Source organism: Stenella coeruleoalba, assembly GCF_951394435.1.
Source record: "Stenella coeruleoalba genome assembly, contig: scaffold_68, whole genome shotgun sequence".
Taxonomy (NCBI): Eukaryota; Metazoa; Chordata; class Mammalia; order Artiodactyla; family Delphinidae; genus Stenella; species Stenella coeruleoalba.
The window spans coordinates 226666-252543 of record NW_027645870.1 but is presented as its reverse complement, the minus strand read 5'-3'; the positions used below and the strand labels follow the sequence as shown (position 1 = coordinate 252543).

The 25878-nt window shown below is 43.7% G+C and overlaps 1 long non-coding RNA gene across 1 annotated transcript in view; it reads right to left on the bottom strand.

Annotated features, from left to right (window-relative positions):
- LOC307181502 overlaps positions 1 to 25878 on the bottom strand; it is an 851838-nt gene that overhangs the window by 666732 nt on the left and 159228 nt on the right. The gene's annotated exons all lie outside the window — the stretch shown is intronic.

Genomic DNA, 25878 nt, shown 5'->3' with positions numbered 1-25878 from the left:
CATGGAGAACTGGGAGCCTTGTTATGCTGATGGGCGGGATGTAAATTGCCAACAGACACTCGGGAGAAGTGTATGGTGTTTCCTGAAACATCTAAAAAACAAAGCAACAGAGCCTAGGGCACTTCCACTTATGGTCCTAGAGCTTAGGGAAATTAAAATCAAAAAGACACAGTCACCCCAAAGTTTGGGACGCCTCTGTTTACAAGAACCTCGTTTACAGTACAAGTTCAACATCGCAGAAAGTGAAAAATGGATAAAGAAGTTGTGGTATTTACTTACAAAGCAATATCACTCAGCAATGAAATCTATGTCATCAGGCCCTTAGCAGCACAATGAGTGGATTCAGGTATGATGATTCTAACTGAAATAAGTCACACAGAAAAAGAAACATCATAAGATATCAGTAATACATGGAATGCAAACCTGGCTACACAGAAACTGAATTACAGAACAGAAGAGTGTCTCAAAGTTAGAAAAGCAACTTATGCTTGTTTAAGGGGAAAGGTGAGTTGGGGTGCTGCATAAAACCAGAGATTGAAATGAGCACAGATAAAGTTCCTTAAGCCAAATATGGAATAGACAAGAGCTACTCCTTGCTCAACGAAATGGACTCAACACCGCATATTAAACGCCTAAGAATGTATCTGACTAGTAAGTATCTTAAAACCTATGGATTGCTATGTCTCCGAAAGAGAATCAAGCATGTATACAGGGGCATAAACGCAGCAGTGATAGGATTGGAGAGGTTCGGTGAGCAAATGAAGACCCTTTGAAGTCATATTGCATGGTACCCATTCCACGGGTTTCAACTACCCAGGTTTAAGGTATTCTTCCTTCAGCTAAAACATGCATGTGGAACCTAGAGTATGATCAACCATGTGATCGGGAGACGTGTTCAAATATGTCTCAGTTTTCGTACCCTGGTACTGTGGTGCAACATTCCAGATGCTTTACTAACACTCTCCCGACTTGGAGAGTCAGTCCCTTTAACCTCCTGTTTGGCCCAGTTTGCAATTTCTGTGGAAGATGAACAAGAATAGCGAGAACCAATGAGAGACTAGCTGGAGGTGTCTGGACGGGCAAATTTAACTCTCATTTCCCACCAGGAAGAGGAAATAACCAAACGCTCAGCGTGCCGTGCCGGAACCAGATTAGGGCCTGAAGCCATCCTGCGGTGTTGCGGCCAGCTCAAAAGAAAACGAGTTGAAGAAAGGAGCTCAGGGGCACTGTAATTCACAAACCTGCAGAGTTATAAATGACAGCTATCATCCAAAAATATACTGAAGTAAGGCTGCCAAGAGGACTTGAAAGCGGGGCAGAATTGCAGGAAACCGATTTCAGGAGGTAGACTGGAATTGCATTGAAAGCATAGGAAAGGAGGCAGAACGTCCACAATGATGCACTTGGCCAAAAAGGGCGTATGCGTTTTTTCCTGAATATATTCAGGAAAAAACGCATACGCCCTTTTTGGCCAACCAAGCAAGCTTGCAAAGGGAATCTGCAGTACAATGAAGTCTCACTTCCCCCCGGTCAAAAGGGCCATCTGAAAAAAGTGTAAAATCCAGAAAGGCAGGACAGGCCATGGAGAACTGGGAGCCTTGTTATGCTGATGGGCGGGATGTAAATTGCCAACAGACACTCGGGAGAAGTGTATGGTGTTTCCTGAAACATCTAAAAAACAAAGCAACAGAGCCTAGGGCACTTCCACTTATGGTCCTAGAGCTTAGGGAAATTAAAATCAAAAAGACACAGCCACCCCAAAGTTTGGGACACCTCTGTTTACAAGAACGTCGTTTACAGTACAAGTTCAACATCGCAGAAAGTGTAAAATGGATAAAGAAGTTGTGGTATTTACTTACAAAGCAATATCACTCAGCAATGAAATCTATGTCAGCAGGCCCTTAACAGCACAATGAGTGGATTCAGGTATGATGATTCTAACTGAAATAAGTCACACAGAAAAAGAAACATCATAAGATATCACTAATACACGGAATGTAAACTTGGCTACACAGGAACTGAATGACAGAACAGAACAGTGTCTCAAATTTAGAAAACCAACTTATGGTTGCTACGGGTAAAGGTGAGTTGGGGTGCTGCATAAAACCAGAGATTGAAATGAGCACAGATAAAGTTCCTTAAGCCAAATATGGAATAGACAAGAGCTACTCCTTGCTCAACGAAATGGCCTCAACACCCCATATTAAACGCCTAAGAATGTACCTGACTAGTAAGTATCTTAAAACCTATGCATTGCTATGTCTCCGAAAGAGAATCAAGCACGTGTACAGGGGCATAAACGCAGCAGTGATAGGATTGGAGCGGTTCGGTGAGCAAATGAAGACCCTTTGAAGTCATATTGCATGGTACCCATTCCACGGGTTTCAATTACCCAGGTTTAAGGTATTCTTCCTTCAGCTAAAACATGCATGTGGAACCTAGAGTATGATCAACCATGTGATCGGGAGACGTGTTCAAATATGTCTCAGTTTTCCTACCCTGGTACTCGGGTGCAACATTCCAGACGCTTTACTAACACTCTCCCGACTTGGAGAGTCAGTCCCTTTAACCTCCTGTTTGGCCCAGTTTGCAATTTCTGCGGAAGATGAACAGGAACAGCGAGAACCAATGAGAGGCTAGCTGGAGGTGTCTGGACGGGAAAATTTAACTCTAATTTCCCACCAGGAAGAGGAATTAACCAAAGGCTCAGCGTGCCGTGCCGGAACCAGAGTAGCGCCTGAAGCCATCCTGCAGTGTTGCGGCCATGTCACAAGAAAGAGAGTTGAAGAAAGGAGTTCAGGGGCACTGTAATTCACAAACCTGCAGAGTTATAAATGACAGCTATCGTCCAAAAATATACTGAAGTAAGGCTGCCAAGAGGACTTGAAAGCGGGGCAGAATTGCAGGAAACCGATTTCAGGAGGTAGACTGGAATTGCATTGAAAGCATAGGAAAAGAGGCAGAACGTCCACAATGATGCACTTGGCCAAAAAGGGCGTATGCGTTTTTTCCTGAATATATTCAGGAAAAAACGCATACGCCCTTTTTGGCCAACCAAGCAAGCTTGCAAAGGAAATCTGCACTACAATGAAGTCTCACTTCCCCCCGGTCAAAAGGGCCATCTGAAAAAAGTGTAAAATCCAGAAAGGCAGGACAGGCCATGGAGAACTGGGAGCCTTGTTATGCTGATGGGCGGGATGTAAATTGCCAACAGACACTCGGGAGAAGTGTATGGTGTTTCCTGAAACATCTAAAAAACAAAGCAACACAGCCTAGGGCACTTCCACTTATGGTCCTAGAGATTAGGGAAATTAAAATCAAAAAGACACAGCCACCCCAAAGTTTGGGAAGCCTCTGTTTACAAGAACCTTATTTACCGTACATGTTCAATATCACAGAAAGTGAAAAATGGATAAAGAACTTGTGGTACTTACATACAATGCAGTATCACTCAGCAATGAAATCTATGTCATCAGGCCCGTAGCAGCATAATGAGTGGATTCAGGTACGATGATTCTAACTGAAATAAGTCACACAGAAAAAGAAACATCATAAGATATCACTAATACACGGAATGTAAACTTGGCTACACAGGAACTGAATTCCAAAACAGAACAGGATCTCAAATTTAGAAAACCAACTTATGCTTGCTTAAGGGGAAAGGTGAGTTGGGGTGCTGCATAAAACCAGAGATTGAAATGAGCACAGATAAAGTTCCTTAAGCCAAATATGGAATAGACAAGAGCTACTCCTTGCTCAACGAAATGGACTCAACACCCCATATTAAACACCTAAGAATGTACCTGACTAGTAAGTATCTTAAAACCTATGGATTGCTATGTCTCCAAAAGAGAATCAAGTGTGTGTACAGGGGCAAAAAAGCAGCAGTGATAGGATTGGAGAGGTTCGGTGAGCAAATGAAGACCCTTTGAAGTCATATTGCATGGTACCCATTCCACGGGTCTCAAATCTCCAGGTTTAAGGTATTCTTCCTTCAGCTAAAACATGCATGTGGAACCCAGAGTATGATCAACCGTGTGAAAGGGAGACGTGTTCAAATATGTCTCAGTTTTCCTCCCCTGGTACTCGGGTGCAACATTACAGACGCTTTACTAAAACTCTCCCCACTTGGAGAGTCAGTCCCTTTAACCTCCTGTTTGGCCCAGTTTGCAATTTCTACGGAAGATGAACAGGAATAGCGAGAACCAATGAGAGACTAGCTGGAGGTGTCTGGACGGGCAAATTTAACTCTCATTTCCCACCAGGAAGAGGAAATAACCAAAGGCTCAGCGTGCCGTGACGGAACCAGATTAGGGCCTGAAGCCATCCTGCGGTGTTGCGGCCAGCTCACAAGAAAGCGAGTTGAAGAAAGGAGCTCAGGGGCACTGTAATTCACAAAGCTGCAGAGTTATAAATGACAGCTATCGTCCAAAAATATACTGAAGTAAGGCTGCCAAGAGGACTTGAAAGCCGGGCAGAATTGCAGGAAACCGATTTCAGGAGGTAGACTGGAATTGCATTGAAAGCATAGGAAAAGAGGCAGAACGTCCACAATGATGCACTTGGCCAAAAAGGGCGTATGAGTTTTTTCCTGAATATATTCAGGAAACAACGCATACGCCCTTTTTGGCCAACCAAGCAAGCTTGCAAAGGAAATCTGCACTACAATGAAGTCTCACTTCCCCCCGGTCAAAAGGGCCATCTGAAAAAAGTGTAAAATCCAGACAGGCAGGACAGGCCATGGAGAACTGGGAGCCTTGTTATGCTCATGGGCGGGATGTAAATTGCCAACAGACACTCGGGAGAAGTGTATGGTGTTTCCTGAAACATCTAAAAAACAAAGCAACAGAGCCTAGGGCACTTCCACTTATGGTCCTAGAGCTTAGGGAAATTAAAATCAAAAAGACACAGCCACCCCAAACTTTGGGACGCCTCTGTTTACAAGAACCTCGTTTACAGTACAAGTTCAACATCGCAGAAAGTGAAAAATGGATAAAGAAGTTGTGGTATTTACTTACAAAGCAATATCACTCAGCAATGAAATCTATGTCATCAGGCCCTTAACAGCACAATGAGTGGATTCAGGTATGATGATTCTAACTGAAATAAGTCACACAGAAAAAGAAACATCATAAGATATCACTAATACACGGAATGTAAACTTGGCTACACAGGAACTGAATGACAGAACAGAACAGTGTCTCAAATTTAGAAAACCAACTTATGCTTGCTACGGGTAAAGGTGAGTTGGGGTGCTGCATAAAACCAGAGATTGAAATGAGCACAGATAAAGTTCCTTAAGCCAAATATGGAATAGACAAGAGCTACTCCTTGCTCAACGAAATTGACTCAACACCGCATATTAAACGCCTAAGAATGTACCTGACTAGTAAGTATCTTAAAACCTATGGATTGCTATGTCTGCAAAAGAGAATCAAGCGTGTGTACAGGGGCATAAATGCAGCAGTGATAGGATTGGAGAGGTTCGGTGAGCAAATGAAGACCCTTTGAAGTCATATTGCATGGTACCCATTCCACGGGTCTCAACTCTCCAGGTTTAAGGTATTCTTCCTTCAGCTAAAACATGCATGTGGAACCCAGAGTATGATCAACCGTGTGAACGGGAGACGTGTTCAAATATGTCTCAGTTTTCCTCCCCTGGTACCCGGGTGCAACATTCCAGACGCTTTACTAACAATCTCCCCACTTGGAGAGTCAGCGCCTTTAACGTCCTGTTTGGCCCAGTTTACAATTTCTGCGGAAGATGAACAGGAATAGGGAGAACCAATGAGAGACTAGCTGGAGGTGTCTGGACGGGCAAATTTAACTCTCATTTCCCACCAGGAAGAGGAAATAACCAAAGGCTCAGCGTGCCGTGCCGGAACCAGATTAGGGCCTGAAGCCATCCTGCGGTTTTGCGGCCAGGTCACAAGAAAGCGAGTTGAAGAAAGGAGCTCAGGGGCACTGTAATTCACAAACCTGCAGAGTTATAAATGACAGCTATCGTCCAAAAATATACTGAAGTAAGGCTGCCAAGACGACTTGAAATCGGGGCAGAATTGCAGGAAACCGATTTCAGGAGGTAGACTGGAATTGCATTGAAAGCATAGGAAAAGAGGCAGAACGTCCACAATGATGCACTTGGCCAAAAAGGGCGTATGCGTTTTTTCCTGAATATATTCAGGAAAAAACGCATACGCCCTTTTTGGCCAACCAAGCAAGCTTGCAAAGGAAATCTGCACTACAATGAAGTCTCACTTCCCACCGGTCAAAAGGGCCATCTGAAAAAAGTATAAAATCCAGAAAGGCAGGACAGGCCATGGAGAACTGGGAGCCTTGTTATGCTGATGGGCGGGATGTAAATTGCCAACAACCACTCGGGAGAAGTGTATGGTGTTTCCTGAAACATCTAAAAAACAAAGCAACAGAACCTAGGGCACTTCCACTTATGGTCCTATAGCTTAGGGAAATTAAAATCAAAAAGACACAGCCACCCCAAACTTTGGGACGCCTCTGTTTACAAGACCTCGTTTACCGTACAAGTTCAACATCGCAGAAATTGAAAAATGGATAAAGAAGTTGTGGTATTTACTTACAAAGCAATATCACTCAGCAATGAAATCTATGTCATCAGGCCCTTAGCAGCACAATGAGTGGATTCAGGTATGATGATTCAAACTGAAATAAGTCACACAGAAAAAGAAACATCATAAGATGTCAGTAATACACGGAATGTAAACTTGGCTACACAGGAACTGAATTACAGAACAGAACAGGGTCTCAAATTTAGAAAACCAACTTATGCTTGCTTAAGGGGAAAGGTGAGTTGGGGTGCTGCATAAAACCAGAGATTGAAATGAGCACAGATAAAGTTCCTTAAGCCAACTATGGAATAGACAAGAGCTACTCCTTGCTCAACGAAATGGACTCAACACCGCATATTAAACGCCTAAGAATGTACCTGACTAGTAAGTATCTTAAAACCTATGGATTGCTATGTCTCCAAAAGTGAATCAAGCGTGTGTAGAGGGGCATAAACGCAGCAGTGATAGGATTGGAGAGGTTCGGTGAGCAAATGAAGACCCTTTGAAGTCATATTGCATGGTACCCATTCCACGGGTCTCAACTCTCCAGGTTTAAGGTATTCTTCCTTCAGCTAAAACATGCATGTGGAACCCAGAGTATGATCAACCGTGTGAACGGGAGACGTGTTCAAATATGTCTCAGTTTTCCTCCCCTGGTACTCGGGTGCAACATTCCAGACGCTTTACTAACACTCTCCCCACTAGGAGAGTCAGCGCCTTTAACCTCCTGTTTGGCCCAGTTTGTAACTTCTGCGGAAGATGCACAGGAATAGGGAGAACCAATGAGAGACTAGCTGGAGGTGTCTGGACGGGCAAATTTAACTCTCATTTCCCACCAGGAAGAGGAAATTACCAAAGGCTCAGCGTGCCATGCCTGAACCAGATTAGGGCCTGAAGCCATCCTGCGGTGTTGCGGCCAGGTCACAAGAAAGCGAGTTGAAGAAAGGAGCTCAGGGGCACTGTAATTCACAAACCTTCAGAGTTATAAATGACAGCTATCGTCCAAAAATATACTGAAGTAAGGCTGCCAAGAGGACTTGAAAGCGGGGCAGAGTTGCAGGAAACCGATTTCAGGAGGTAGACTGGAATTGCATTGAAAGCATAGGAAAAGAGGCAGAACATCCACAATGATGCACTTGGCCAAAAAGGGAGTATGCGTTTTTTCCTGAATATATTAAGGAAAAAACGCATACGCCTTTTTTTGCCAACCAAGCAAGCTTGCAAAGGAAATCTGCACTACAATGAAGTCTCACTTCCCCCCGGTCAAAAGGGCCATCTGAAAAAAGTGTAAAATCCAGAAAGGCAGGACAGGCCATGGAGATCTGGGAGCCTTGTTATGCTGATGGGCGGGATGTAAATTGCCAACAGACACTCGGGAGAAGTGTATGGTGTTTCCTGAAACATCTAAAAAAATAAGCAACAGAGCCTAGGGCACTTCCACTTATGGTCCTATAGCTTAGGGAAATTAAAATCAAAAAGACACAGCCACCCCAAAGTATGGAACGGCTCTATTTACAAGAACCTCGTTTACAGTACAAGTTCAACATCGCAGAAAGTGAAAAATGGATAAAGAAGTTGTGGTATTTACTTACAAAGCAATATCACTCAGCAATGAAATCTATGTCATCAGGCCCTTAGCAGCACAATGAGTGGATTCAGGTATGATGATTCTAACTGAAATAAGTCACACAGAAAAAGAAACATCATAAGATATCACTAATACACGGAATGTAAGTTTGGCTACACAGGAACTGAATTACAGAACAGAACAGGGTCTCAAATTTAGAAAACCAACTTATGCTTGCTCAAGGGTAAAGGAGAGTTGGGGTGCTGCATAAAACCAGAGATTGAAATGAGCACAGATAAAGTTCCTTAAGCCAAATATGGAATAGACAAGAGCTACTCCTTGCTCAACGAAATGGACTCAACACCGCATATTAAACGCCTAAGAATGTACCTGACTAGTAAGTATCTTAAAACCTATGGATTGCTATGTCTCCAAAAGTGAATCAAGCGTGTGTAGAGGGGCATAAACGCAGCAGTGATAGGATTGGAGAGGTTCGGTGAGCAAATGAAGACCCTTTGAAGTCATATTGCATGGTACCCATTCCACGGGTCTCAACTCCCCAGGTTTAAGGTATTCTTCCTTCAGCTAAAACATGCATGTGGAACCCAGAGTATGATCAACCGTGTGAACGGGAGACGTGTTCAAATATGTCTCAGTTTTCCTCCCCTGGTACTAGGGTGCAACATTCCAGAGGCTTTACTAACACTCTCCCCACTAGGAGAGTCAGCGCCTTTAACCTCCTGTTTGGCCCAGTTTGCAACTTCTGCGGAAGATGAACAGGAATAGGGAGAACCAATGAGAGACTAGCTGGAGGTATCTGGACGGGCAAATTTAACTCTCATTTCCCACCAGGAAGAGGAATTAACTAAAGGCTCAGCGTGCCATGCCAGAAGCACATTAGGGCTTGAAGCCATCCTGCGGTGTTGCGGCCAGCTCACAAGAAAGCGAGTTGAAGAGAGGAGCTCAGGGGCACTGTAATTCACAAACCTGCAGTGTTATAAATGACAGCTATCGTCCAAAAATATACTGAAGTAAGGCTGCCAAGAGGACTTGAAAGCGGGGCAGAATTGCAGGAAACCGATTTCAGGAGGTAGACTGGAATTGCATTGAAAGCATAGGAAAAGAGGCAGAACGTCCACAATGATGCACTTGGCCAAAAAGGGCGTATGCGTTCTTTCCTGAATATATTCAGGAAAAAACGCATACGCCCTTTTTGGCCAACCAAGCAAGCTTGCAAAGGAAATCTGCACTACAATGAAGTCTCAATTCCCCCCTGTCAAAGGGACCATCTGAAAAAAGTGTAAAATCCAGAAAGGCAGGACAGGCCATGGAGATCTGGGAGCCTTGTTATGCTGATGGGCGGGATGTAAATTGCCAACAGACACTTGGGAGAAGTGTATGGTGTTTCCTGAAACATCTAAAAAAATAAGCAACAGAGCCTAGGGCACTTCCACTTATGGTCCTATAGCTTAGGGAAATTAAAATCAAAAAGACACAGCCACCCCAAAGTATGGAACTGCTCTGTTTACAAGAACCTCGTTTACCGTACAAGTTCAATATCACAGAAAGTGAAAAATGGATAAAGAACTTGTGTTACATACGTACAATGCAGTATCACTCAGCAAAGAAATCTATGTCATCAGGCCTGTAGCAGCATAATGAGTGGATTCAGGTACGATGATTCTAACTGAAATAAGTCACACAGAAAAAGAAACATCATAAGATATCAGTAATACACGGAATGTAAACTTGGCTACACAGGAACTGAATTCCAAAACAGAACAGGGTCTCAAATTTAGAAAACCAACTTATGCTTGCTTAAGGGTAAAGGTGAGTTGGGGTGCTGCATAAAACCAGAGATTGAAATGAGCACAGATAAAGTTCCTTAAGCCAAATATGGAATAGACAAGAGCTACTCCTTGCTCAACGAAATGGATTCAACACCCCATATTAAACGCCTAAGAATGTACCTGACTAGTAAGTATCTTAAAACCTATGGATTGCTATGTCTCCGAAAGAGAATCAAGCATGTGTACAGGGGCATAAACGCAGCAGTGATAGGATTGGAGAGGTTCGGTGAGCAAATGAAGACCCTTTGAAGTCATATTGCATGGTACCCATTCCAAAGGTCTTAACTCTCCAGCTTTAAGGTATTCTTCCTTCAGCTAAAACATGCATGTGGAACCCAGAGTATGATCAACCGTGTGAACGGGAGATGTGTTCAAATATGTCTCAGTTTTCCTCCCCTGGTACTCGGGTGCAACATTCCAGACGCTTTACTAACACTCTCCCCACTTGGAGAGTCAGCGCCTTTAACCTCCTGTTTGGCCCAGTTTGCAATTTCTGCGGAAGATGAACAGGAATAGGGAGAACCAATGAGAGACTAGCTGGAGGTGTCTGGACGGGCAAATTTAACTCTCATTTCCCACCAGGAAGAGGAAATAACCAAAGGCTCAGCGTGCCCTGCCGGAACCAGATTAGGGCCTGAAGCCATCCTGCGGTGTTGCGGCCAGCTCAAAAGAAAGCGAGTTGAAGAAAGGAGCTCAGGGGCACTGTAATTCACAAACCTGCAGAGTTATAAATGACAGCTATCGTCCAAAAATATACTGAAGTAAGGCTGCCAACAGGACTTGAAAGCAGGGCAGAATTGCAGGAAACCGATTTCAGGAGGTAGACTGGAATTGCATTGAAAGCATAGGAAAAGAGGCAGAACGTCCACAATGATGCACTTGGCCAAAAAGGGCGTATGCGTTTTTTCCTGACTATATTCAGGAAAAAACGCATACGCCCTTTTTGGCCAACCAAGCGAGCTTGCAAAGGAAATCTGCACTACAATGAAGTCTCACTTCCCCCCGGTCAAAAGGGCCATCTGAAAAAAGTGTAAAATCCAGAAAGGCAGGACAGGCCATGGAGAACTGGGAGCCTTGTTATGCTGATGGGCGGGATGTAAATTGCCAACAGACACTCCGGAGAAGTGTATGGTGTTTCCTGAAACATCTAAAAAACAAAGCAACAGAGCCTAGGGCACTTCAACTTATGGTCCTATAGCTTAGGGAAATTAAAATTAAAAAGACACAGCCACCCCAAGGTTTGGGATGCCTCTGTTTACAAGAACCTCGTTTACAGTACAAGTTCAACATCGCAGAAAGTGCAAAATGGATAAAGAAATTGTGGTATTTACTTACAAAGCAATATCACTCAGCAATGAAATCTATGTCATCAGGCCCTTAGCAGCACAATGAGTGGATTCAGGTATGATGATTCTAACTGAAATAAGTCACACAGAAATAGAAACATCATAAGATATCAGTAATACACGGAATGTAAACTTGGCTAAACAAGAACTGAATTACAGAACAGAACAGGGTCTCAAATTTAAAAAACCAACTTATGCTTGCTTAAGGGGAAAGGTGAGTTGGGGTGCTGCATAAAACCAGAGATTGAAATGAGCACAGATAAAGTTCCTTAAGCCAAATATGGAATAGACTAGAGGTACTCCTTGCTCAACGAAATGGACACAACACCGCATATTAAACGCCTAAGAATGTACCTGACTAGTAAGTACCTTAAAACCTATGGATTGCTATGTCTCCGAAAGAGAATCAAACGTGTGTACAGGGGCATAAACGCAGCAGTGATAGGATTGGAGAGGTTCGGTGAGCAAATGAAGACCCTTTGAAGTCATATTGCATGGTACCCATTCCACGGGTTTCAACTACCCAGGTTTAAGGTATTCTTCCTTCAGCTAAAACATGCGTGTGGAACCTAGAGCATGATCAACCATGTGATCGGGAGACGTGTTCAAATATGTCTCAGTTTTCGTACCCTGGTACTCGGGTGCAACATTCCAGACGCTTTACTAACACTCTCCCGACTTGGAGAGTCAGTCCCTTTAACCTCCTGTTTGGCCCAGTTTGCAATTTCTGCGGAAGATGAACAGGAATAGCGAGAACCAATGAGAGACTAGCTGGAGGTGTCTGGACGGGCAAATTTCACTCTCATTTCCCACCAGGAAGAGGAAATAACCAAAGGCTCAGCGTGCCGTGCCGGAACCAGATTAGGGCCTGAAGCCATCCTGCGGTGTTGCGGCCAGCTCACAAGAAAGCGAGTTGAAGAAAGGAGCTCAGGGGCACTGTAATTCACAAACCTGCAGAGTTATAAATGACAGCTATCGTCCAAAAATAGACTGAAGTAAGGCTGCCAAGAGGACTTGAAAGCGGGGCAGAATTGCAGGAAACCGATTTCAGGAGGTAGACTGGAATTGCATTGAAAGCATAGGAAAAGAGGCAGAACGTCCACAATGATGCACTTGGCCAAAAAGGGCGTATGCGTTTTTTCCTGAATATATTCAGGAAAAAACGCATACGCCCTTTCTGGCCAACCAAGCAAGCTTGCAAAGGAAATCTGCACTACAATGAAGTCTCACTTCCCCCCGGTCAAAAGGGCCATCTGAAAAAAGTGTAAAATCCAGAAAGGCAGGACAGGCCATGGAGAACTGGGAGCCTTGTTTTGCTGACGGGCGGGATGTAAATTGCCAACAGACACTCGGGAGAAGTGTATGGTGTTTCCTGAAACATCTAAAAAACAAAGCAACAGAGCAGAGGGCACTTCCACTTATGGTCCTATAGCTTAGGGAAATTAAAATCAAAAAGACACAGCCACCTCAAAGTTTGGGACGCCTCTGTTTACAAGAACCTCGTTTACCGTACAAGTTCAGTATCACAGAAAGTGAAAAATGGATAAAGAATATGTGGTACTTACGTACAATGCAGTATCACTCAGCAATGACATCTATGTCATCAGGACCTTAGCAGCACAATGAGTGGATTCAGGTATGATGATTCTAACTGAAATAAGTCACACAGAAAAAGAAACATCATAAGATATCAGTAATACACGGAATGTAAACTTGGCTACAGAGGAACTGAATTACAGAACAGAACAGGGTCTCAAATTTAGAAAACCAACTTTTGCTTCCTTAAGGGTAAAAGAGAGTTGGGGTGCTGCATAAAACCAAAGATTGAAATGAGCACAGATAAAGTTCCTTAAGCCAAATATGGAATAGACAAGAGCTACTCCTTGCTCAACGAAATGGACTCAACACCGCATATTAGAAGCCTAAGAATGTACCTGACTAGTAAGTATCTTAAAACCTACGGATTGCTATTTCTCCAAAAGTGAATCAAGCTTGTGTAGAGGGGCATAAACGCAGCAGTGATAGGATTGGAGAGGTTCGGTGAGCAAATGAAGACCCTTTGAAGTCATATTGCATGGTACCCATTCCACGGGTTTCAACTACCCAGGTTTAAGGTATTCTTCCTTCAGCTAAAACATGCATGTGGAACCCAGAGTATGATCAACCGTGTGAACGGAAGACGTGTTCAAATATGTCTCAGTTTTCCTCCCCTGGTACTCGGGTGCAACATTCAAGATGCTTTATTAACACTCTCCCCACTTGGAGTGTCAGCGCCTTTAACCTCCTGTTTGGCCCAGTTTGCAATTTCTGCGGAAGATGAACAGGAATAGGGAGAACCAATGAGAGACTAGCTGGAGGTGTCTGGACGGGCAAATTTAACTCTCAATTCCCACTAGGAAGAGGAAATAACCAAAGGCTCAGCGTGCCGTGCCGGAACCAGATTAGGGCCTGAAGCCATCCTGCGGTGTTGCGGCCAGCTCACAAGAAAGCGAGTTGAAGAAAGGAGCTCAGGGACACTGTAATTCACAAACCTGCAGAGTTATAAATGACAGCTATCGTCCAAAAATATACTGAAGTAAGGCTGCCAAGAGGACTTGAAAGCGGGGCAGAATTGCAGGAAACTGATTTCAGGAGGTAGACTGGAATTGCATTGAAAGCATAGGAAAAGAGGCAGAACGTCCACAATGATGCACTTGGCCAAAAAGGGCGTATGCGTTTTTTTCCTGAATATATTCAGGAAAAAACGCATACGCCCATTTTGGCCAACCAAGCAAGCTTGCAAAGGAAATCTGCACTACAATGAAGTCTCACTTCCTCCCCGGTCAAAAGGGCCATCTGAAAAAAGTGTAAAATCCAGAAAGGCAGGACAGGCCATGGAGAACTGGGAGCCTTGTTATGCTGATGGGCGGGATGTAAATTGCCAACAGACACTCGGGAGAAGTGTATGGTGTTTCCTGAAACATCTAAAAAACAAAGCAACAGAGCCTAGGGCACTTCCACTTATGGTCCTATAGCTTAGGGAAATGAAAATCAAAAAGACACAGCCACCCCAAAGTATGGAATGGCTCTGTATACAAGAACCTCGTTTACAGTACAAGTTCAACATCGCAGAAAGTGAAAAATGGATAAAGAAGTTGTGGTATTTACTTACAAAGCAATATCACTCAGCAATGAAATCTATGTCATCAGGCCCTTAGGAGCACAATGAGTGGATTCAGGTATGATGATTCTAACTGAAATAAGTCACACAGAAAAGAAACATCATACGATATCATTATACACGGAATGTAAACTTGGCTACACAGGAAATGAATTACAGAACACAACAGGGTCTCAAATTTAGAAAACCAACTTATGCTTCCTTAAGGGGAAAGGTGAGTTGGGGTGCTGCATAAAACCAGAGATTGAAATGAGCACAGATAAAGTTCCTTAAGCCAAATATGGAATAGACAAGAGCTACTCCTTGCTCAACGAAATGGACTCAACACCCCATATTAAACGCCTAAGAATGTACCTGACTAGTAAGTATCTTAAAACCTATGGATTGCTATGTCTCCAAAAGAGAATCAAGCCTGTGTACAGGGGCATAAACGCAGCAGTGATAGGATTGGAGAGGTTCGGTGAACAAAAGAAGACCCTTTGAAGTCATATTGCATGGTACCCATTACACGGGTCTCAACTCTCCAGGTTTAAGGTATTCTTCCTTCAGCTAAAACATGCATGTGGAACCCAGAGTATGATCAACCGTGTGAACGGGAGACGTGTTCAAATATGTCTCAGTTTTCCTCCCCTGGTACTCGCGTGCAACATTCCAGACGCTTTACTAACACTCTCCCCACTTGGAGAGTCAGCGCCTTTAACCTCCTGTTTGGCCCAGTTTGCAATTAATGCGGAAGATGAACAGGACTAGCGAGAACCAATGAGAGACTAGCTGGAGGTGTCTGGATGGGCAAATTTAACTCTCATTTGCCACCAGGTAGAGGATATAACCAAAAGCTCAGCGTGTCATGCCGGAACCAGATTAGGGCCTGAAGCCATCCTGCGGTGTTGCAGCCAGGTCACAAGAAAGCGAGTTGAAGAAAGGAGCTCAGGGGCACTGTAATGCACAAACCTGCAGAGTTATAAATGACAGCTATCGTCCAAAAATATACTGAAGGAAGGCTGCCAAGAGGACTTGAAAGCGGGGCAGAATTGCAGGAAACCGATTTCAGGAGGTAGACTGGAATTGCATTGAAAGCATAGGAAAAGAGGCAGAACGTCCACAATGATGCAGTTGGCCAAAAAGTGCGTATGCGTTTTTTCCTGAATATATTCAGGAAAAAACGCATACGCCCTTTTTGGCCAACCAATCAAGCTTGCAAAGGAAATCTGCACTACAATGAAGTCTCACTTCCCCCCAGTCAAAAGGGACATCTGAAAAAAGTGTAAAATCCAGAAAGGCAGGACAGGCCATGGAGAACTGGGAGCCTTGTTATGCTGATGGGCGGGATGTAAATTGACAACAGACACTCGGGAGAAGTGTATGGTGTTTCCTGAAACATCTAAAAAACAAAGCAACAGAGCCTAGGGCACTTCCACTTATGGTCCTATAGCTTAGGGAAATTAAAATCAAAAAGACACAGCCACCCCAAAATTTGGGATGCCTTTGTTTACAAGAACCTCGTTTACCGAACAAGTTCAGTATCACAGAAAGTGAAAAATGGATAAAGAACTTGTGGTACTTACGTACAATGCAGTATCACTCAGCAATGAAATCTATGTCATCAGGCCCATAGCAGCATAATGAGTGGATTCAGGTACGATGATTCTAACTGAAATAAGTCACACAGAAAAAGAAACATCATAAGATATCACTAATACACGGAATGTAAACTTGGCTACACAGGAACTGAATTCCAAAACAGAACAGGATCTCAAATTTAGAAAACCAACTTATGCTTGCTTAAGGGGAAAGGTGAGTTGGGGTGCTGCATAAAACCAGAGATTGAAATGAGCACAGATAAAGTTCCTTAAGCCAAATATGGAATAGACAAGAGCTACTCCTTGCTCAACGAAATGGACTCAACACCCCATATTAAACACCTAAGAATGTACCTGACTAGTAAGTATCTTAAAACCTATGGATTGCTATGTCTCCAAAAGAGAATCAAGTGTGTGTACAGGGGCAAAAAAGCAGCAGTGATAGGATTGGAGAGGTTCGGTGAGCAAATGAAGACCCTTTGAAGTCATATTGCATGGTACCCATTCCACGGGTCTCAAATCTCCAGGTTTAAGGTATTCTTCCTTCAGCTAAAACATGCATGTGGAACCCAGAGTATGATCAACCGTGTGAAAGGGAGACGTGTTCAAATATGTCTCAGTTTTCCTCCCCTGGTACTCGGGTGCAACATTACAGACGCTTTACTAAAACTCTCCCCACTTGGAGAGTCAGTCCCTTTAACCTCCTGTTTGGCCCAGTTTGCAATTTCTACGGAAGATGAACAGGAATAGCGAGAACCAATGAGAGACTAGCTGGAGGTGTCTGGACGGGCAAATTTAACTCTCATTTCCCACCAGGAAGAGGAAATAACCAAAGGCTCAGCGTGCCGTGACGGAACCAGATTAGGGCCTGAAGCCATCCTGCGGTGTTGCGGCCAGCTCACAAGAAAGCGAGTTGAAGAAAGGAGCTCAGGGGCACTGTAATTCACAAAGCTGCAGAGTTATAAATGATAGCTATCGTCCAAAAATATACTGAAGTAAGGCTGCCAAGAGGACTTGAAAGCCGGGCAGAATTGCAGGAAACCGATTTCAGGAGGTAGACTGGAATTGCATTGAAAGCATAGGAAAAGAGGCAGAACGTCCACAATGATGCACTTGGCCAAAAAGGGCGTATGAGTTTTTTCCTGAATATATTCAGGAAACAACGCATACGCCCTTTTTGGCCAACCAAGCAAGCTTGCAAAGGAAATCTGCACTACAATGAAGTCTCACTTCCCCCCGGTCAAAAGGGCCATCTGAAAAAAGTGTAAAATCCAGACAGGCAGGACAGGCCATGGAGAACTGGGAGCCTTGTTATGCTCATGGGCGGGATGTAAATTGCCAACAGACACTCGGGAGAAGTGTATGGTGTTTCCTGAAACATCTAAAAAACAAAGCAACAGAGCCTAGGGCACTTCCACTTATGGTCCTAGAGCTTAGGGAAATTAAAATCAAAAAGACACAGCCACCCCAAACTTTGGGACGCCTCTGTTTACAAGAACCTCGTTTACAGTACAAGTTCAACATCGCAGAAAGTGAAAAATGGATAAAGAAGTTGTGGTATTTACTTACAAAGCAATATCACTCAGCAATGAAATCTATGTCATCAGGCCCTTAACAGCACAATGAGTGGATTCAGGTATGATGATTCTAACTGAAATAAGTCACACAGAAAAAGAAACATCATAAGATATCACTAATACACGGAATGTAAACTTGGCTACACAGGAACTGAATGACAGAACAGAACAGTGTCTCAAATTTAGAAAACCAACTTATGCTTGCTACGGGTAAAGGTGAGTTGGGGTGCTGCATAAAACCAGAGATTGAAATGAGCACAGATAAAGTTCCTTAAGCCAAATATGGAATAGACAAGAGCTACTCCTTGCTCAACGAAATTGACTCAACACCGCATATTAAACGCCTAAGAATGTACCTGACTAGTAAGTATCTTAAAACCTATGGATTGCTATGTCTGCAAAAGAGAATCAAGCGTGTGTACAGGGGCATAAATGCAGCAGTGATAGGATTGGAGAGGTTCGGTGAGCAAATGAAGACCCTTTGAAGTCATATTGCATGGTACCCATTCCACGGGTCTCAACTCTCCAGGTTTAAGGTATTCTTCCTGAAGCTAAAACATGCATGTGGAACCCAGAGTATGATCAACCGTGTGAACGGGAGACGTGTTCAAATATGTCTCAGTTTTCCTCCCCTGGTACCCGGGTGCAACATTCCAGACGCTTTACTAACAATCTCCCCACTTGGAGAGTCAGCGCCTTTAACGTCCTGTTTGGCCCAGTTTACAATTTCTGCGGAAGATGAACAGGAATAGGGAGAACCAATGAGAGACTAGCTGGAGGTGTCTGGACGGGCAAATTTAACTCTCATTTCCCACCAGGAAGAGGAAATAACCAAAGGCTCAGCGTGCCGTGCCGGAACCAGATTAGGGCCTGAAGCCATCCTGCGGTTTTGCGGCCAGGTCACAAGAAAGCGAGTTGAAGAAAGGAGCTCAGGGGCACTGTAATTCACAAACCTGCAGAGTTATAAATGACAGCTATCGTCCAAAAATATACTGAAGTAAGGCTGCCAAGACGACTTGAAAGCGGGGCAGAATTGCAGGAAACCGATTTCAGGAGGTAGACTGGAATTGCATTGAAAGCATAGGAAAAGAGGCAGAACGTCCACAATGATGCACTTGGCCAAAAAGGGCGTATGCGTTTTTTCCTGAATATATTCAGGAAAAAACGCATACGCCCTTTTTGGCCAACCAAGCAAGCTTGCAAAGGAAATCTGCACTACAATGAAGTCTCACTTCCCACCGGTCAAAAGGGCCATCTGAAAAAAGTATAAAATCCAGAAAGGCAGGACAGGCCATGGAGAACTGGGAGCCTTGTTATGCTGATGGGCGGGATGTAAATTGCCAACAACCACTCGGGAGAAGTGTATGGTGTTTCCTGAAACATCTAAAAAACAAAGCAACAGAACCTAGGGCACTTCCACTTATGGTCCTATAGCTTAGGGAAATTAAAATCAAAAAGACACAGCCACCCCAAACTTTGGGACGCCTCTGTTTACAAGACCTCGTTTACCGTACAAGTTCAACATCGCAGAAATTGAAAAATGGATAAAGAAGTTGTGGTATTTACTTACAAAGCAATATCACTCAGCAATGAAATCTATGTCATCAGGCCCTTAGCAGCACAATGAGTGGATTCAGGTATGATGATTCAAACTGAAATAAGTCACACAGAAAAAGAAACATCATAAGATGTCAGTAATACACGGAATGTAAACTTGGCTACACAGGAACTGAATTACAGAACAGAACAGGGTCTCAAATTTAGAAAACCAACTTATGCTTGCTTAAGGGGAAAGGTGAGTTGGGGTGCTGCATAAAACCAGAGATTGAAATGAGCACAGATAAAGTTCCTTAAGCCAACTATGGAATAGACAAGAGCTACTCCTTGCTCAACGAAATGGACTCAACACCGCATATTAAACGCCTAAGAATGTACCTGACTAGTAAGTATCTTAAAACCTATGGATTGCTATGTCTCCAAAAGTGAATCAAGCGTGTGTAGAGGGGCATAAACGCAGCAGTGATAGGATTGGAGAGGTTCGGTGAGCAAATGAAGACCCTTTGAAGTCATATTGCATGGTACCCATTCCACGGGTCTCAACTCTCCAGGTTTAAGGTATTCTTCCTTCAGCTAAAACATGCATGTGGAACCCAGAGTATGATCAACCGTGTGAACGGGAGACGTGTTCAAATATGTCTCAGTTTTCCTCCCCTGGTACTCGGGTGCAACATTCCAGACGCTTTACTAACACTCTCCCCACTAGGAGAGTCAGCGCCTTTAACCTCCTGTTTGGCCCAGTTTGTAACTTCTGCGGAAGATGCACAGGAATAGGGAGAACCAATGAGAGACTAGCTGGAGGTGTCTGGACGGGCAAATTTAACTCTCATTTCCCACCAGGAAGAGGAAATTACCAAAGGCTCAGCGTGCCATGCCTGAACCAGATTAGGGCCTGAAGCCATCCTGCGGTGTTGCGGCCAGGTCACAAGAAAGCGAGTTGAAGAAAGGAGCTCAGGGGCACTGTAATTCACAAACCTTCAGAGTTATAAATGACAGCTATCGTCCAAAAATATACTGAAGTAAGGCTGCCAAGAGGACTTGAAAGCGGGGCAGAGTTGCAGGAAACCGATTTCAGGAGGTAGACTGGAATTGCATTGAAAGCATAGGAAAAGAGGCAGAATGTCCACAATGATGCACTTGGCCAAAAAGGGAGTATGCGTTTTTTCCTGAATATATTAAGGAAAAAACGCATACGCATTTTTTTGCCAACCAAGCAAGCTTGCAAAGGAAATCTGCACTACAATGAAGTCTCACTTCCCCCCGGTCAAAAGGGCCATCTGAAAAAAGTGTAAAATCCAGAAAGGCAGGACAGGCCATGGAGATCTGGGAGCCTTGTTATGCTGATGGGCGGGATGTAAATTGCCAACAGACACTCGGGAGAAGTGTATGGTGTTTCCTGAAACATCTAAAAAAATAAGCAACAGAGCCTAGGGCACTTCCACTTATGGTCCTATAGCTTAGGGAAATTAAAATCAAAAAGACACAGCCACCCCAAAGTATGGAACGGCTCTATTTACAAGAACCTCGTTTACAGTACAAGTTCAACATCGCAGAAAGTGAAAAATGGATAAAGAAGTTGTGGTATTTACTTACAAAGCAATATCACTCAGCAATGAAATCTATGTCATCAGGCCCTTAGCAGCACAATGAGTGGATTCAGGTATGATGATTCTAACTGAAATAAGTCACACAGAAAAAGAAACATCATAAGATATCACTAATACACGGAATGTAAGTTTGGCTACACAGGAACTGAATTACAGAACAGAACAGGGTCTCAAATTTAGAAAACCAACTTATGCTTGCTCAAGGGTAAAGGAGAGTTGGGGTGCTGCATAAAACCAGAGATTGAAATGAGCACAGATAAAGTTCCTTAAGCCAAATATGGAATAGACAAGAGCTACTCCTTGCTCAACGAAATGGACTCAACACCGCATATTAAACGCCTAAGAATGTACCTGACTAGTAAGTATCTTAAAACCTATGGATTGCTATGTCTCCAAAAGTGAATCAAGCGTGTGTAGAGGGGCATAAACGCAGCAGTGATAGGATTGGAGAGGTTCGGTGAGCAAATGAAGACCCTTTGAAGTCATATTGCATGGTACCCATTCCACGGGTCTCAACTCCCCAGGTTTAAGGTATTCTTCCTTCAGCTAAAACATGCATGTGGAACCCAGAGTATGATCAACCGTGTGAACGGGAGACGTGTTCAAATATGTCTCAGTTTTCCTCCCCTGGTACTAGGGTGCAACATTCCAGAGGCTTTACTAACACTCTCCCCACTAGGAGAGTCAGCGCCTTTAACCTCCTGTTTGGCCCAGTTTGCAACTTCTGCGGAAGATGAACAGGAATAGGGAGAACCAATGAGAGACTAGCTGGAGGTATCTGGACGGGCAAATTTAACTCTCATTTCCCACCAGGAAGAGGAATTAACTAAAGGCTCAGCGTGCCATGCCAGAAGCACATTAGGGCTTGAAGCCATCCTGCGGTGTTGCGGCCAGCTCACAAGAAAGCGAGTTGAAGAGAGGAGCTCAGGGGCACTGTAATTCACAAACCTGCAGTGTTATAAATGACAGCTATCGTCCAAAAATATACTGAAGTAAGGCTGCCAAGAGGACTTGAAAGCGGGGCAGAATTGCAGGAAACCGATTTCAGGAGGTAGACTGGAATTGCATTGAAAGCATAGGAAAAGAGGCAGAACGTCCACAATGATGCACTTGGCCAAAAAGGGCGTATGCGTTTTTTCCTGAATATATTCAGGAAAAAACGCATACGCCCTTTTTGGCCAACCAAGCAAGCTTGCAAAGGAAATCTGCACTACAATGAAGTCTCAATTCCCCCCTGTCAAAGGGACCATCTGAAAAAAGTGTAAAATCCAGAAAGGCAGGACAGGCCATGGAGATCTGGGAGCCTTGTTATGCTGATGGGCGGGATGTAAATTGCCAACAGACACTTGGGAGAAGTGTATGGTGTTTCCTGAAACATCTAAAAAAATAAGCAACAGAGCCTAGGGCACTTCCACTTATGGTCCTATAGCTTAGGGAAATTAAAATCAAAAAGACACAGCCACCCCAAAGTATGGAACTGCTCTGTTTACAAGAACCTCGTTTACCGTACAAGTTCAATATCACAGAAAGTGAAAAATGGATAAAGAACTTGTGTTACATACGTACAATGCAGTATCACTCAGCAAAGAAATCTATGTCATCAGGCCTGTAGCAGCATAATGAGTGGATTCAGGTACGATGATTCTAACTGAAATAAGTCACACAGAAAAAGAAACATCATAAGATATCAGTAATACACGGAATGTAAACTTGGCTACACAGGAACTGAATTCCAAAACAGAACAGGGTCTCAAATTTAGAAAACCAACTTATGCTTGCTTAAGGGTAAAGGTGAGTTGGGGTGCTGCATAAAACCAGAGATTGAAATGAGCACAGATAAAGTTCCTTAAGCCAAATATGGAATAGACAAGAGCTACTCCTTGCTCAACGAAATGGATTCAACACCCCATATTAAACGCCTAAGAATGTACCTGACTAGTAAATATCTTAAAACCTATGGATTGCTATGTCTCCGAAAGAGAATCAAGCATGTGTACAGGGGCATAAACGCAGCAGTGATAGGATTGGAGAGGTTCGGTGAGCAAATGAAGACCCTTTGAAGTCATATTGCATGGTACCCATTCCAAAGGTCTTAACTCTCCAGCTTTAAGGTATTCTTCCTTCAGCTAAAACATGCATGTGGAACCCAGAGTATGATCAACCGTGTGAACGGGAGATGTGTTCAAATATGTCTCAGTTTTCCTCCCCTGGTACTCGGGTGCAACATTCCAGACGCTTTACTAACACTCTCCCCACTTGGAGAGTCAGCGCCTTTAACCTCCTGTTTGGCCCAGTTTGCAATTTCTGCGGAAGATGAACAGGAATAGGGAGAACCAATGAGAGACTAGCTGGAGGTGTCTGGACGGGCAAATTTAACTCTCATTTCCCACCAGGAAGAGGAAATAACCAAAGGCTCAGCGTGCCCTGCCGGAACCAGATTAGGGCCTGAAGCCATCCTGCGGTGTTGCGGCCAGCTCAAAAGAAAGCGAGTTGAAGAAAGGAGCTCAGGGGCACTGTAATTCACAAACCTGCAGAGTTATAAATGACAGCTATCGTCCAAAAATATACTGAAGTAAGGCTGCCAACAGGACTTGAAAGCAGGGCAGAATTGCAGGAAACCGATTTCAGGAGGTAGACTGGAATTGCATTGAAAGCATAGGAAAAGAGGCAGAACGTCCACAATGATGCACTTGGCCAAAAAGGGCGTATGCGTTTTTTCCTGACTATATTCAGGAAAAAACGCATACGCCCTTTTTGGCCAACCAAGCGAGCTTGCAAAGGAAATCTGCACTACAATGAAGTCTCACTTCCCCCCGGTCAAAAGGGCCATCTGAAAAAAGTGTAAAATCCAGAAAGGCAGGACAGGCCATGGAGAACTGGGAGCCTTGTTATGCTGATGGGCGGGATGTAAATTGCCAACAGACACTCCGGAGAAGTGTATGGTGTTTCCTGAAACATCTAAAAAACAAAGCAACAGAGCCTAGGGCACTTCAACTTATGGTCCTATAGCTTAGGGAAATTAAAATTAAAAAGACACAGCCACCCCAAGGTTTGGGATGCCTCTGTTTACAAGAACCTCGTTTACAGTACAAGTTCAACATCGCAGAAAGTGCAAAATGGATAAAGAAATTGTGGTATTTACTTACAAAGCAATATCACTCAGCAATGAAATCTATGTCATCAGGCCCTTAGCAGCACAATGAGTGGATTCAGGTATGATGATTCTAACTGAAATAAGTCACACAGAAATAGAAACATCATAAGATATCAGTAATACACGGAATGTAAACTTGGCTAAACAAGAACTGAATTACAGAACAGAACAGGGTCTCAAATTTAAAAAACCAACTTATGCTTGCTTAAGGGGAAAGGTGAGTTGGGGTGCTGCATAAAACCAGAGATTGAAATGAGCACAGATAAAGTTCCTTAAGCCAAATATGGAATAGACTAGAGGTACTCCTTGCTCAACGAAATGGACACAACACCGCATATTAAACGCCTAAGAATGTACCTGACTAGTAAGTACCTTAAAACCTATGGATTGCTATGTCTCCGAAAGAGAATCAAACGTGTGTACAGGGGCATAAACGCAGCAGTGATAGGATTGGAGAGGTTCGGTGAGCAAATGAAGACCCTTTGAAGTCATATTGCATGGTACCCATTCCACGGGTTTCAACTACCCAGGTTTAAGGTATTCTTCCTTCAGCTAAAACATGCATGTGGAACCCAGAGTATGATCAACCATGTGATCGGGAGACGTGTTCAAATATGTCTCAGTTTTCGTACCCTGGTACTCGGGTGCAACATTCCAGACGCTTTACTAACACTCTCCCGACTTGGAGAGTCAGTCCCTTTAACCTCCTGTTTGGCCCAGTTTGCAATTTCTGCGGAAGATGAACAGGAATAGCGAGAACCAATGAGAGACTAGCTGGAGGTGTCTGGACGGGCAAATTTCACTCTCATTTCCCACCAGGAAGAGGAAATAACCAAAGGCTCAGCGTGCCGTGCCGGAACCAGATTAGGGCCTGAAGCCATCCTGCGGTGTTGCGGCCAGCTCACAAGAAAGCGAGTTGAAGAAAGGAGCTCAGGGGCACTGTAATTCACAAACCTGCAGAGTTATAAATGACAGCTATCGTCCAAAAATAGACTGAAGTAAGGCTGCCAAGAGGACTTGAAAGCGGGGCAGAATTGCAGGAAACCGATTTCAGGAGGTAGACTGGAATTGCATTGAAAGCATAGGAAAAGAGGCAGAACGTCCACAATGATGCACTTGGCCAAAAAGGGCGTATGCGTTTTTTCCTGAATATATTCAGGAAAAAACGCATACGCCCTTTCTGGCCAACCAAGCAAGCTTGCAAAGGAAATCTGCACTACAATGAAGTCTCACTTCCCCCCGGTCAAAAGGGCCATCTGAAAAAAGTGTAAAATCCAGAAAGGCAGGACAGGCCATGGAGAACTGGGAGCCTTGTTTTGCTGACGGGCGGGATGTAAATTGCCAACAGACACTCGGGAGAAGTGTATGGTGTTTCCTGAAACATCTAAAAAACAAAGCAACAGAACCTAGAGCATTTCCACTTATGGTCCTATAGCTTAGGGAAATTAAAATCAAAAAGACACAGCCACCCCAAAGTTTGGAATGGCTCTGTTTACAAGAACCTCGTTTACCGTACAAGTTCAGTATCACAGAAAGTGAAAAATGGATAAAGAATATGTGGTACTTACGTACAATGCAGTATCACTCAGCAATGACATCTATGTCATCAGGACCTTAGCAGCACAATGAGTGGATTCAGGTATGATGATTCTAACTGAAATAAGTCACACAGAAAAAGAAACATCATAAGATATCAGTAATACACGGAATGTAAACTTGGCTACAGAGGAACTGAATTACAGAACAGAACAGGGTCTCAAATTTAGAAAACCAACTTTTGCTTCCTTAAGGGTAAAAGAGAGTTGGGGTGCTGCATAAAACCAAAGATTGAAATGAGCACAGATAAAGTTCCTTAAGCCAAATATGGAATAGACAAGAGCTACTCCTTGCTCAACG